The following is a 13,517-nucleotide window of genomic DNA, read 5'->3' as shown; positions in this document are numbered from 1 at the left end:
AACTACGTCGATATCCTCATGGAAAGCCGACCAGCCCAAGCTCTTGTGGACTCTGGAGCACCATATTCAGTCATTTAGGAGAAGTACCGTCGTCAGTTGCAGAAAACCGTATTCGTCGACAGCAAAACATCTCTGCTGAAGGTGACTAATGGGAAATATGTAAAACCTACAGGAAGATGTGTCATTCGTGTGGGTATAAGTGACCATACACAGCCCTTAGAATTCATCGTCTTACAAGAGTGTATTCATGACGTCATTCTCGGATGCGACTTTTTGAAAGCTTCTCAGGCAACTACAGACTGTGGTCTCTCGAAGATTATTCTAGACGAGATTAGATACTGTGGACAGGAAGATACACATCCGAGTGTGTGGAAACTATGTGTGCTGGATGAAGTGATCATTCCTGCAGTCAGCGCTAGAACTGTCATTCCATGCGTCAACCCATGGATCTTGTATTGGAATGTAAGAGAAGCATACCACTGAAGAATAACTTGGTCATTCCAGCCTCTGTCGTCTCGTTTAAGAACGGATTCGGTGAGTTGTGGATAGTTAACTGTCGCCGAGAACCGCAGATCCTTCTAAGACGCATGTGCGTAGCAAACGCTGAGCCGCTAATTGAAGAACAGCTGAGTGTCATAGAAACCTCCCATACCGAGTGTATGGGCGAAATTAGCGCTACTGTTACGAGATCTTCTAGCTCGACTATCACCAGATCTCACTAAGGAACAACAGAAGAAGCTACTTACCATTCTTCAAGAGTTCTCTGAATGCTTCAATCCACAAGTGAAGAGCAAATTAGACAAATCGATGGTGAAGCACTGGAGACCATCAACCAATAAGCCAGAGAGCATACTGTGTGTCAGTAACGGAACGTCGAATAATTCGCGACGAGGTAGAGAAAATGATGAAGAATGACAACATTCAGCCTACGGAGTGTCCATGGTCGTCACCAGTGGTTCTCGTCAGGAAGAAGGATGGCAGTTGGCGCTTTTGTGTTGATTACAAGAAGCTTAATAAGATAACTAAAAAGGACGTTTACACCCTTTCACGAATTGACGATTCACTAAACTGTCTGAAGGGGGCTAAGTTTTTCTCAATCATGGACATGTACTCGGTATACTGGCAAATCGAAGTAGATGAGACTGATCGTGAGAAAACTGCATTCATCACCCCTGAGGGTCTGTATGAGTTTAAGGTAATGCCATTTGGTGTGTGTAATGCACCAGCAGCTTTTGAACGGATGATGGATAAACTTCTAAGTCAGCTGAAGTGGACGAAGTGTCTTTGTTATTTAGAAGACATTAGAGTGTTCTCAGAGGCATTTGATGAACACCTAAAAAGACTGAGGGCCGTTCTTAAGTGTCTCCAACAAGGCGAACTGAAACTTAATCCAAGAAAGTGTCTCTTTGGAGCAAAAGAAATCAAAATACTTGGACACCTTGCGTCAAACGAAGGTGTGCGGCCAGACCCAGAAAAGATGAGGTCTATAACGGAATTTCCTATTCCTAAAAGTATTAGAGATGTGACACGTTTCCTCGGATTATGTTCTTATTACTGTCGTTTTATCAAAGACTTTTGTATCAAAGCCAGACCACTCCAAGAGTTGTTAAAAGCCGATGTTAAATTTATCTGGGGTGGTGCTCAACAAGATTCTTTCGATGTGCTGCGAAAAGCTGTGATGACTGACCCTGTACTTGGTCTGTATGATGAGAGAACACCTACAGAACTACACACAGATGCCAGTGGGTATGGGATCGGTGCTGTTCTGGTGCAAATTTTGGATGGAAACGAGAAGGTTATAGCCTATGCTTCTAGGACACTTACAAAAGCCGAGAGAAACTACTCAACTACAGAAAGAGAATGTCTTGCTGTGATCTGGGACATGTACAGATTTCGACAGTACCTCTATGGAAGGCCATTCACAGTTGATACAGATCATCATTAACTTTGTTGGTTGACAGGTCTTAAGGATCCAACAGGACGACTCGCCAGGTGGGCACTACGTCTTCAAAAGTATGACATTACCATAGTGTACAAACGTGGAAAAAAGCACCAAGATGCCGACTGTCTCTCAAGAAACCCTGTGCAAGACCATCAAAACTTTGATGGAGATAGTGACTGTCTCGCTACACTCCAGGATCCTCTGCCGAGCAGAAGAAAGACGCCAAGATGTCTCAAATTATGCTTGTCTTAAATCGGTCAGAGGATGTGAAAGGACAATTTAAGGTAGTTAATGGATTACTTTGCAAGAAGAACTTTGATCCGTTTGGAAAGAGGTGGTTACCAGTGATTCCTAAACACATGCGCTTAGTTGTTCTACAGAAATTCCATGACACACCTGAGGCTGGACATTTAGGATTTATTAAGACATACGATAGGACCCGTAAGAGATTTTTCTGGCTAGGTTTATTTCGAAGTGTCCGTCACTATGTGTCGCACTGTGGAGAGTGCCAGAGGAGAAAGGCAGTTCCTCAGAAACCACCCGGCCGACTCATACCAATTCCACCATCCGAAACGCCTTTCCAGCGTGTTGAGATTGACCTCCTCGGACGATTTCCCACCTCTGTTACTGGCAATAGATGGATTATTGTTTGCACTGATTATCCTGCACGCTATGCCATTACAAAAGCCGTGAAAACAGCCGAAGCATTTGAGGTAGCCAAATTCATCGTGGAAGGCATTGTATTAAAACATGGTGCCCCAAGGTCGTTAATTACGGACCGAGGGAAAGTTTTTCAATCGAACCTTGTGACAGAGCCAAACCGTCGGTGCAACATTACTCATCACATGTCGACTGCCTACCATCCGCAAACCAATGGGCTCACTGAACGCCTTAATAAGACCTTTGCTGACATGCTATCAATGTTCGTCAATGTTGAGCAGAGCAACTTGGTTGAGGTGCTACCTTTCGTGACGTTTGCCTACAACACCGCCAAACAAGACACCGGAGGGTTTACGCCATTTTTCCTGGTGCATGGCCGTGAGGCGACTACGACGATGGACACTGTGTTTCCGTTACAGCCTGATGACGTAGACGACGACTACGTCGGCTAGGTGTTAATTAGAGCTGAGGAAGCTCGGCAGTTAGCTCGACTCCGCACGCTGCAAGCTCAAGAAAACGATCGCCGAAGGTATGACGCGATCTTCACTCCTGTTTGGAAGGCTGATCTCTCTGAGAAGCTCCTCAGGCGCTACTTTGGACCTTATAAGGTTGTAAAACAGTTGTCTGATGTTACTTTTGAAGTTGAAGATTTCGATCCCGACAAAAGACGACGGAAGATCAGAGATACGGTCCACGTACTTCGAATGAAGCCATACAAGGATCCTGAAACCCAGGGTAAATTAGAAGCTCCAGCGACACGCAACAAGCGGAAAGGTGACGAAGAACGTAGCGGCAAGAGAAGTTCTAACAAGGGAACCTCCCCATCGCACCCCCGTCAGATTTAGTTATAAGTTGGCACAGTGGATAGGCCTTGAAAAAGTGAACACAGATCAATCGAGAAAACAGGAAGAAGTTGTGTGGAACTATGAAAAAAATTAGTAAGATATACAAACTGAGTAGTCCATGCGTAAGATAGGCAACATCAAGGAAATGTGAGCTCAGGAGCGCTGTGGTCCCGTGGTTAGCGTGCGTAGCTGCCGAACGAGAGGTCCTTGGTTCAAGTCTTTCCCCCCCCCCCCCCCCCCCCCCCCCGACTGGAAATTTTTCATTCTTTATTTTCGCAAAGTTATGATCTGTCCGTTCGTTCATTGACGTCTCTGTTCACTGCAATAAGTTTAGTTTAGTGTCTGTGTTTTGCGACCGCACCTCAAAACCGTGCGATTAGTAGACGAAAGGACGTGCCTCTCCAATGGGAACCGAAAACATTTGATCGCAAGGTCATAGGTCAACCGATTCCTCCACAGGAAAACACGTCTGATATATTCTATACGACACTGGTGATGGCATGTGCGTCACATGACAGGAATATGTTGTCGACCCACCTAACTTGCACATGGGTAAAAAGATTCTTCTACCTTGCCCGATTTAGGTTTTCTTGTGGATGTGATAATCACTCGCAAAAAAGGGATGAAAACATAAGAGTTTGTCACATAAACTGAAAATAAAAAATTAAACTTTTCACTCGAGGGAAGACTTGAACCTAGGACCTCTCATTCCGTAGCTGCTCTCGCTAACCACAGGACCACGGCGCTCCTAGACTCCCATTGTCCTTGATATTGTTTATCTTCGCATGGACTACTCAGTTTGTATATTTTACTTTTAATTTTTTTCATAGTTCCACACAACTTCTTCCTGTTTTTTCGATTGATCTGTGTTCAGTTTTTCAAGGCCTATCCACTGTGCCCCGATGGGGAGGTTCCCTTGTAAGAAGATCACCGCCAGGGCGAACATCAGTCATCGGGAGTCGGAGTATGCAGGACCGATGACTCGTTTCCGGTCTAGGAGGACGTAACACCGAGACGCTGTTCTCTTAAGGAGGGAGCAATGTCGCAGAAGAAGCTGAGTACAGTAACCGTAGCGTAGTGGTTATGATACTACACTGTTGCATGGAGGGTCGTGAGTTCAACACTCACCTGAACTATAAGCTTTTGATTTCTATATTCGGTTAGAGTACACTCTAGATGTATCCACAAATGTCAGGAATCATTGTACTGGAATGTTCTGTAACTGTATATATACGAGGGCTATCCACAAAGTACATTACGTTTTGGAATTAAAAATAAATAAAGTATTGGAAATTTTTTTATTATATACAGATGAAAGTCACACTTAAATACTACTTTTCTACATAGTTGCCATTTAAATTAAGGCACTTATCGCAGCGATGGACGAGCTTGGAAATTCCTTCGTCGTAAAATTCGGCCGCCTGCGCCTTCAACCACGTAATGACTGTGTTTTGAGACAGAAAAGGTGTGATTTTTGTGGATTTCCTGGAAAGAGGCACTACAATAAACTCTCAAAGGTATTGCCAAACTCTGCACAACCTCAGAAGAGCAATACAAAACAAGCGCAGGGGAAAGTTGGGCTCAAAGATCTTGCTGATTCACGACAACGCCCGGGCCCACACGGCAAATGCCGAATCTTTTAAGTGGGAGTTGTTTCCTCATCCGCCGTACAGTCCCGACCTGGCACCGAGCGACTTCCACTTATTCCCAGCAATGAAGACGTGGTTGGCTATGCAGCGTTTTGATGACGACGTACAGCTTCGCTCCGCGCTCTTGTTTATGTGCAAGTGCTGAATAAACCTTCGTTGAGTGAAGTTAGTGTTCGTCATTCGTCTAATTACACCTCCTTCTACGTGACAATATTTGCAATGAGCTCGGAGACCGAACAAAAAATGTTTGCATCTAAAATTAACTACAAACGTTTGCTAAAAGAGAGAAATTGCTCAGATGCGAGTAGGTCTCGCGCACTGAGGGTTCCGTGCAAACTTAAAACATATTATCCAATCTTGCAAGCGAGGATATTGGCGATTTTTGTCTGTTATCGGCATTGATGCTGGGAACATATTGGTCCCAGGAATTCCAAGACTTTCGAGAATGTTTTAATTTCAAGTTCGAAGTCGGATAACAAATGACGAACGAAATTTGTTTTTCGTGTGATGTAACTGCACATTAACAGTTTCCCTTTGTTTGTACTGTGCAACCTCGCTTGTTGGCAAGTTTCAGCGGGAAGTACCCTACAGATTTGATGAATGAGTTTGCGAATGTCAAAATGTCACGCAAATGACCGTACCTTTAGATTGCACTGAGTTATAAGCTTAAATTTTTACGCCGGCGATGGACCATAGACCTCGGTATGTAATATCGACTTGAACGTCTATTCGTTGCTGAGAAAAGGAGTTCTTAACAGTCAGACACACAGACAGACGGACAACAAAGTGATTATATAAGGGTTCCGTTTTTACAGGCTGACGCACGGAAGCCTAAAAATGCTCTGTCTCTAACTTTTTCGAGGGTCACTCCAAAAGAAATGCACACTATTTTTTTTTTAAAATGCATCTTTTATTCTACATATTTGAAAGTTTTACAGTGTGTAGATACATCCTTTAGGAACAATATTTTCATTTCTCCACATAATTTCCATCCCTCTCAACTGCCTTACACCATCTTGGAACCAGCGCCTGTATACCCGCACGGTAAAATTCTGGACCAACTGTTGGAGCCACTGTTTGGCAGCGTGCACAAGGGAGTCATCATCTTCATACCTTGTTCCATGAAGAGAGTCTTTCAGTTTCCCAAAGAGATGATAGTCATATGAAACCAGGTCAGGACTGTAAGGCAGATGTTTCAGTGTTGTCCATCCGAGTTTTGTGATCGCTTCCACGGTTTTTTGACTGACATGTGGCCGTGCATTGTCGTGCAACAGAAAAACATCCTGCTTTTGCCGACGTGGTCGAACACGACTCAGTCGAGCTAGAAGTTTCGTCAGTGTTGTCACATATGCATCAGAATTTATGGTGGTTCCACTTGGCATGATGTCCACAAGCAAGAGTCCTTCGGAATCGAAAAACACCGTAGCCATAACTTTTCCAGTAGATGGTGCGGTTTTGAATTTTTTTTCTTGGGTGAATTTGCATGATGCCACTCCATTCACTGCCTGTTCGTCTCTGGTGAAAAATGATGGAGCCATGTTTCATCGCCTGTCACAATTCTTACAAGAAATTCATCTCCACCATCCTCGTACTGTTCCAAAAGTTCGCTGCATACCGTTTTCCTTGTTTCTTTGTGAGCCACAGTCAACATCCCGGCACAAATCTTTTTTAACGCCAACACTTTCAGTATTCTGCAAACACTTCCTTCCCCTATCCCAACGTAGCGTGACAATTTGTTCACTGTGATGCGTCTGTCAGCACGCACCAATTCGTTAACTCTCTGCACATTGTCTGGAGTGTGTGCAGTACGAGGCCTGCCGCTGCGAGGACAATCCTCAATATTGCGTGCCCGCTTTCAGCACGTAACCTGCTTGCCCACCGACTAACTGTACTGCGATCGACAGCAGCATCTCCATACACCTTTTCCAACCTCTTGTCGATGTTTCCCACAGTCTTGTTTTCACAGCACAGGAATCCAATGACAGCACATTGCTTCTGACGAACAAGTGTAGCAGCCATCTTGAAGACATGCTGTGACGGCGCCACTCACGGGAACAGGTTGAACTAAGTTTGAAAACAAGCGGGAAGATGTATCTACACACTGTAAGACTTTCACACATGGAGAATGAAAACTGTATTTTTACAAAAATAGTGAGCATTTCTTTTGGAGTGACCCTCGTACTAACGTCTATATCTGTGTGACTGCGTCCGTGACCGTATACGCATAGGCGAGCGCGATCGCGCGCGCGCGCGCGCGTGTGTGTGTGTTGGCTCTACGAGCTGCGTGTTGCCGCTACGGCACAGCGGTTTACCTATGGAGACTGGCGCGCTGACCTGGCATGCCGCTGCAGGTGTCTTCGGCCTGGAGGAGCTGCACTGGCGGCGACTTTGCGGGCAGTCGGCGCGCCGCCGGCCACAGCCTCATATAAGGAGGTGCGGCCGGCGCGCCGACGCTCCGTTTCCCAGAGCCGGGGCCAGTTGCCGCCCGCTTCACCTTCGACACGGCGGGCCGTGGGCGGACTGCCGTACGCGGACACCGAACGGCGCGCTAATTGTATCCGCGACAGGCCATCTCTCGCCGCGTCAAAAAAACTCCAGCACTCTGCTGGCGCTCTCTCTTCATTTAGTCGCAGGGACGGTAGACAGTTCTACATTCTACATTTATACTACGCAAGCAACCCAACGGTGTGTGGCGGAGGGCACTTTACGTGCCACTCTCATTACCTCCCTTTCCTGTTCCAGTCGCGTATGGTTCGCGGGAAGAACAACTGCCGGAAAGCCTCCGTGCCCCCTCGAATCTCTCTAATTTTACATTCGTGATCTCCTCGGGAGGTATAAGTAGGGGGAAGCAATATATTCGATACCTTATCCAGAAACGTACCCTTTAGAAACCTGGACAGCAAGCTACACCGCGATGCAGAGCGCCTCTCTTGCAGAGTCTGCCACTTGAGTTTGCTAAACATCTCCGTAACGCTATCACGCTTACCAAATAACCATGTGACGAAACACGCCGCTCTTCTTTGGATCTTCTCTATCTCCTCTGTCAAACCGACTTGGTACGGATCCCACACTGATGAGCAATACTCGAGTATAGGTCGAACGAGTCTTTTGTAAGCCATCTCCTTTGCTGGTGGACTACATTTTCTAAGGACTCTCCCAATGAATCTCAACCTGGCATCGTTCCGCAAGCATACTCCCAGATATTTTACCGAAGTAACTGCTACCAGTGTTTGTTTCGCTATCATATAATCATACAATAAAGGATCCTTCTTTCTATGTATTCGCAATACATTACATTTGTCTATGTTAAGGGTCAGCTGCCACTCCCTTCACCAAGTGTCTATCCGCTGCAGATCTTCCTGCATTTCGCTGCAAATTTCTAATGCTGCAACTTCTCTGTATAATACAGCATCATCCGCGAAAAGCCGCATGGAACTTCCGACACATTTCCGAGTCACTGGAGGAGAGATTGAATCGTAACAAGAGTAGCTACCCTAAGTGTACACCACTGGGTTAAACAGGCGGCATAATTTTGAAGCAGGATTACGAAACACATTTTGTATTAGAAAATCACTAATTTACGGATATCAACACGGATTTCAGAAGCAGAGACTTTGTGAAACAGACCTCGCACTCTTCCTTCGTAAGATAGAAAAGGCTGTAGATACGTGCTTTCCGGGGATTTGATCACATCTGAAACGGAATATTTCTTCACAGATGGAACTAATTTTCGCCGGCCGGTGTGGCCGAGCGGTTCTCCGCACTACAGTCTGGAACCGCACGACCTCTAAGGTCGCAGGTTCGAATCCAGCCTCGGGCATGGATGTGTGTGATGTCCTTAGGTTAGTAAGTTCTAGGGGACTGATGACCACTGCAGTTGAGTCCCATAGTGCTCAGAGCCATTTGAACCATTTTTTTGAACTAATTTTCCTTTCTTCCTGGTAAAAGGCATCGGGGAGATGGGAAACAAACGCAAAGTCAGACGTCATTATTGAGAAAGTGCGTAGATCGGTTGGTACATTCGCACTCGAACGACATCTTTACGACATGTTTGGTAGAGAGCGAAACAGTGTACAGCCCGTAAGTCTGAAAGGCTGTCAGCAACACATATCGTGCGCCGCATTGCTCCGAGGGACTTCCCTGTAGAAGGCGTATAGAAGAACGACGTACTAATGCTAAACGCTGACTACAAGAAAAAGGGAAAAAGCCGGACGAATGTCGTTAAATATTCTGGAAGCCTATGAAACCGGAACGTCTCCTAATGAAACCAGAAGAGTTTTCAAGAAAAAAATTCGTATCTGTGACGTCAGGAATTTCCAAGACCGCACAGCGCAAAGAGTAGAAGACAGTTGTCTAATGAGACACCTACAGTTCACATATACTTAACGTCTACTTTTGTCGGTTGTAGTATTATGGAAGACATTTTATGCTCACGTACGAAGGTTGGAGCTTTACTAGTGGCAACTATTTATTTAAAGCTCGGCCAAAATAGATACGTGTTCCAAAGTTTTACTGACCTTCAAAGTAGTCACCAGCATTGTGTATAACCAGTTGCCAGCGATGTCGAAGTCATAGGATACTCTGAGCAGTACCAGTTGTGTTGAGAGTTGGAGCGGAGCGGTCTATAGCCCGACGAATTTATAGCAGTTCTGAAGCGAATGCCGTGAAGTGTTTCCTTCAGTTTAGAAATCGAGTTGAACTCACGAGGGCTTAAGTCAGGGGAGTGCAGTTGGTGGTATAGCACTTAGCGGCCCCATCAGTCAAACAGTAACAATAATTTTATATATACGAAGATGGTATCTGTTCTTTCGGACATGTCCGAAAGAACAGATACCATCGGTGACCATGCAGCTCGTTAGAATGAAATTACAATGAAATGAACACCCTTAGCTGCTTACAGGCGTTGACATACGTCAAGGGGGACAGATGAAAATGTGTGCCCCGACCGGGACTCAAACCCGGGATCTCCTGCTTACATGGCAGACGCTCTATCCATCTGAGCCACCGAAGACACAGAGGATAGCGCGACTGCAGGGATTTATCTCTGGCACGCCTCCCGCGAAACCCACATTCTCAACGTATGCCATCTTAGGCACTGTATAACATTTGTCAAAAACACCTGATAATGGCACTTTTAAGCCGAAATCATGATCGTGTAAATGTAACACTGCGAATAAAAAACAGTATAATGGCGCTACTGACTTTAAAGAAATCAATAACAGCTTGCACTGTACGTGCTTGAGCATTGTGCTGCAAAATAATGGTCAGGTCCTGCAGATAGTGTCATCACTTCTGTCTCCATGCTGTTCAATTTTGGAACACAACCAACGACCAGCCTAGAGAGAGAAGTGATGACACTTTCTGCAGGGCCTGACCATCACTTTGCAGGACAATTCTCAACCACGTACAGTGCAAGCTGTTACTGATTTGTTTGACTGATGGGGCTGCTAAGTGCTATACCACCTACTGCACTCCCCTGACTTAAGCCCTCGTGAGTTCAACTCTATTTCTAAACTGAAGGAAACACTTCACGGCATTCGCTTCAGAGCTGCTACAAATCCGTCAGGTAATAGACCGCGCAGCTCGAACTGTCAACACAACTGGTACTGCTAAGAGTATCCTACTACTTCCACATCGCTGGCAACGGATTATACACAATGCTGAAGGTCAGTAAAACTTTGAAACACGTGTCTATTTTGTACGAGCTGTACATAAATAGTTGCCTCTATTGAAGTTCAACCCTCGTATTATGGTTCAAATGGCTCTGAGCACTATGAGAGTTAAAAAAAAAAGATTCGCCGCGTTCCTTGATTTCCGGAAGGGTTCGATGCAGTCCCGCACTGTCACCCAATGAACAAAATACGAGTGCACGGAATATCAGACCAACTGTACACCTGAGTTAAAGAGTTTCTAGCAAACAGAACACAGTATTTCCATTCTCAGAGAAGAGAGATCTCCAGACGTGAAAGTAAATTCGCATGTACTTCAAGGGAGTGTTACAGGACCATTACTGTCCGCAACATATACCCGATATGCCTCCTAAGAGTCACCAGGCGCATTTGCTCCGCTGTTGCGGCAGATATTTGCAGTTTCGTCTTTGCAGTGTGTAGCTTGAGTGAGCGCAAAGAAATGCTGCCCGCCAAGTCTTTCGTGGGAAGCCCAGCGTCAGCAGAAGGCGTCGGTTTGTTTCCCGTTCCAAAGAAAACGATGTTTAAAGCGGAATTTTACGTGTCCAAGCGATAGAGCCGTCCCAGATTAGTCTAGTGCAATATTTTTTTTTTATCGATATGTATTAACAGGGGCAGCGCGGCACCACTCTGGCCCACGCTGACTCCTAACGGCTTTCAGAAGCGCTGGGCAGTCACTGCTGGAGTATATGTTACTCATTGTGTTTTACGGTCTCTGTTAATACATATGATAAAACAAATATTGCATTAGACTAATGTGGGACTGCTCCATCGTTGGGCACATAAAATTCCGCGTTAAAAATCATTTTATTTGTAACATTTTGTAACATTTCGAGGAAATAAGAACGGAATTAAAGATAATCTAAATCAATAACATATCAATCGATGTGTACGGACAGAAACGACAAACCAAGTTCTGCGACTGGGTGAATAACGTTTACCAAAGCAGTTTAAAGAACATTCACGGAAAGGAAAAGCTTAGTTGCAAAGAATAACGAGTAGCTAATAGGCAACGAGCCTGCAGGTCTAGGCTATGAAATTTATAACTTAGGAATAATAGAATCTTTTTCTGTCACTGTAAAACATACTAAAGCGTTCTTTTTTTGAAGTCACTGAACTGTCTGTGGAAATATCGCCAATACGTCGGAAGCTATACATGTAATGTAAATCTATGTTAATTACAATAACCGGCCGATGTGGCCGAGCGGCGCTTCAATTTGGAACCGCGCGACCGCTACGGTCGCAGGTTCGAATCCTGCCTCGGGCATGGATGTGTGTGATGTCTTTAGGTTAGTTAGGTTTAAGTAGTTCTAAGTTCTAGGGGACTGATGACCTCAGATGTTAAGTCCCATAGTGCTCAGAGCCATTTGAACCATTTGATTACAATAGTTCAAGAAATGTTATGTTAGAACTTAAACAGAAGCAGAAGAAGAAATTGAAACTTTTTCACTGTATAAATTATTTCAGATTTCAACACCTGACGGAGAACGAATCGGTTCGAACTCTATCCTAAATGCATTTATTTCCATAGCTCGCATTCTTATAAATCCAATTTCTATGCTACTGATAATTGTTGCTATAAACTCGTAACTTGCCATATATTGTTATGTTTCTTCCATGTTAACCTAATACTGACGTGAAAAATAGTTCAGCACACTATACCGTTCCCTTTAATGCTGAGACAGTGTACGTATATCATGAGTATAGTAACGCAATTAATGCATTGCTTCTGCTCAAAGAAAGCATGCTCCCCGTTCTGTTAAATCTCTGGCCTGGCGAGCAAGATCTATATTATAGTTTCTCGGCGAAGCAGTAATACAACCGATATCAGTTTCTTTAAAGGAATATCCTTTCATAATTTTGTCAGGAGGGAGGTCTTCAGATCATTTCGGGCACGATTGAGACAAGGCACAAGTCTAAATTCCTTACTGCTCTCGGCCTGCGGTAATTGGCGACAACTCGCTACGGGACAAACTTGGCTCGAATCATTACGCTACCCCCGCGACCGCGAGTCCCAAGTTTCCGCGCTGCGTCAGCTACCTTTGCAACAGCCTCCAGAGTAAGTCTGGCGCGTGAAGCCGTCTATTCTCGGGCGGGCCGTGTGGACGAGTCAGCGGCGGAGACACCGAGGGCTCTGGCCACACCACACGTTCTATTTGGAATCTGGCAGGCGCTGCTCGTCAGCATCCTTTCATCCTTTCTGACTAATCTATTACTCACACGGCGAAGAAGAGACACTACATACGTGTCACTTCCAAACTGCCAAGTTGTACTGATATCACACCTAAGGAATGAAAGGTATTAATGTTACGTCAACGTCATGTCCCTTAGAGACAGAGTGCATACTAAGCTGGACTGTGAATGTGACGGAAATCTACGATAGTCTACTGAAAGAAACGATTCCGGCACCTGCGTGAAATTAGTTAGTGTAAAAATGTCGTGTGACTAGGGCCTCCCGTCGGGTAGACCGTTCGCCGGGTCCAAGTCTTTCGATTTGAAGCCACTTCGGCGACTTGCGCGTAGATGGGGATGAAATGATGATGACTAGGACAACACAAGAGCCACTTCCTGAGCGGAGAAAATCTCCGACCCATCCTGGATGGAACCCGAGCCCTGAGGATTGACATTCTGTTGCGCTGACCACCTTTTTCTTCCGTTATTGATCGTTGTGTTTGGTCGTTGCGGACGTCGCAAGACATCCTGTTCAAGTTCGGTGGTTGATCCTTCCACTCAG

The sequence above is a fragment of the Schistocerca piceifrons genome, chromosome 4 (genome assembly GCF_021461385.2).
Source record: "Schistocerca piceifrons isolate TAMUIC-IGC-003096 chromosome 4, iqSchPice1.1, whole genome shotgun sequence".
NCBI lineage: Eukaryota > Metazoa > Arthropoda > Insecta > Orthoptera > Acrididae > Schistocerca > Schistocerca piceifrons.
This window is presented reverse-complemented; position numbering follows the sequence as displayed.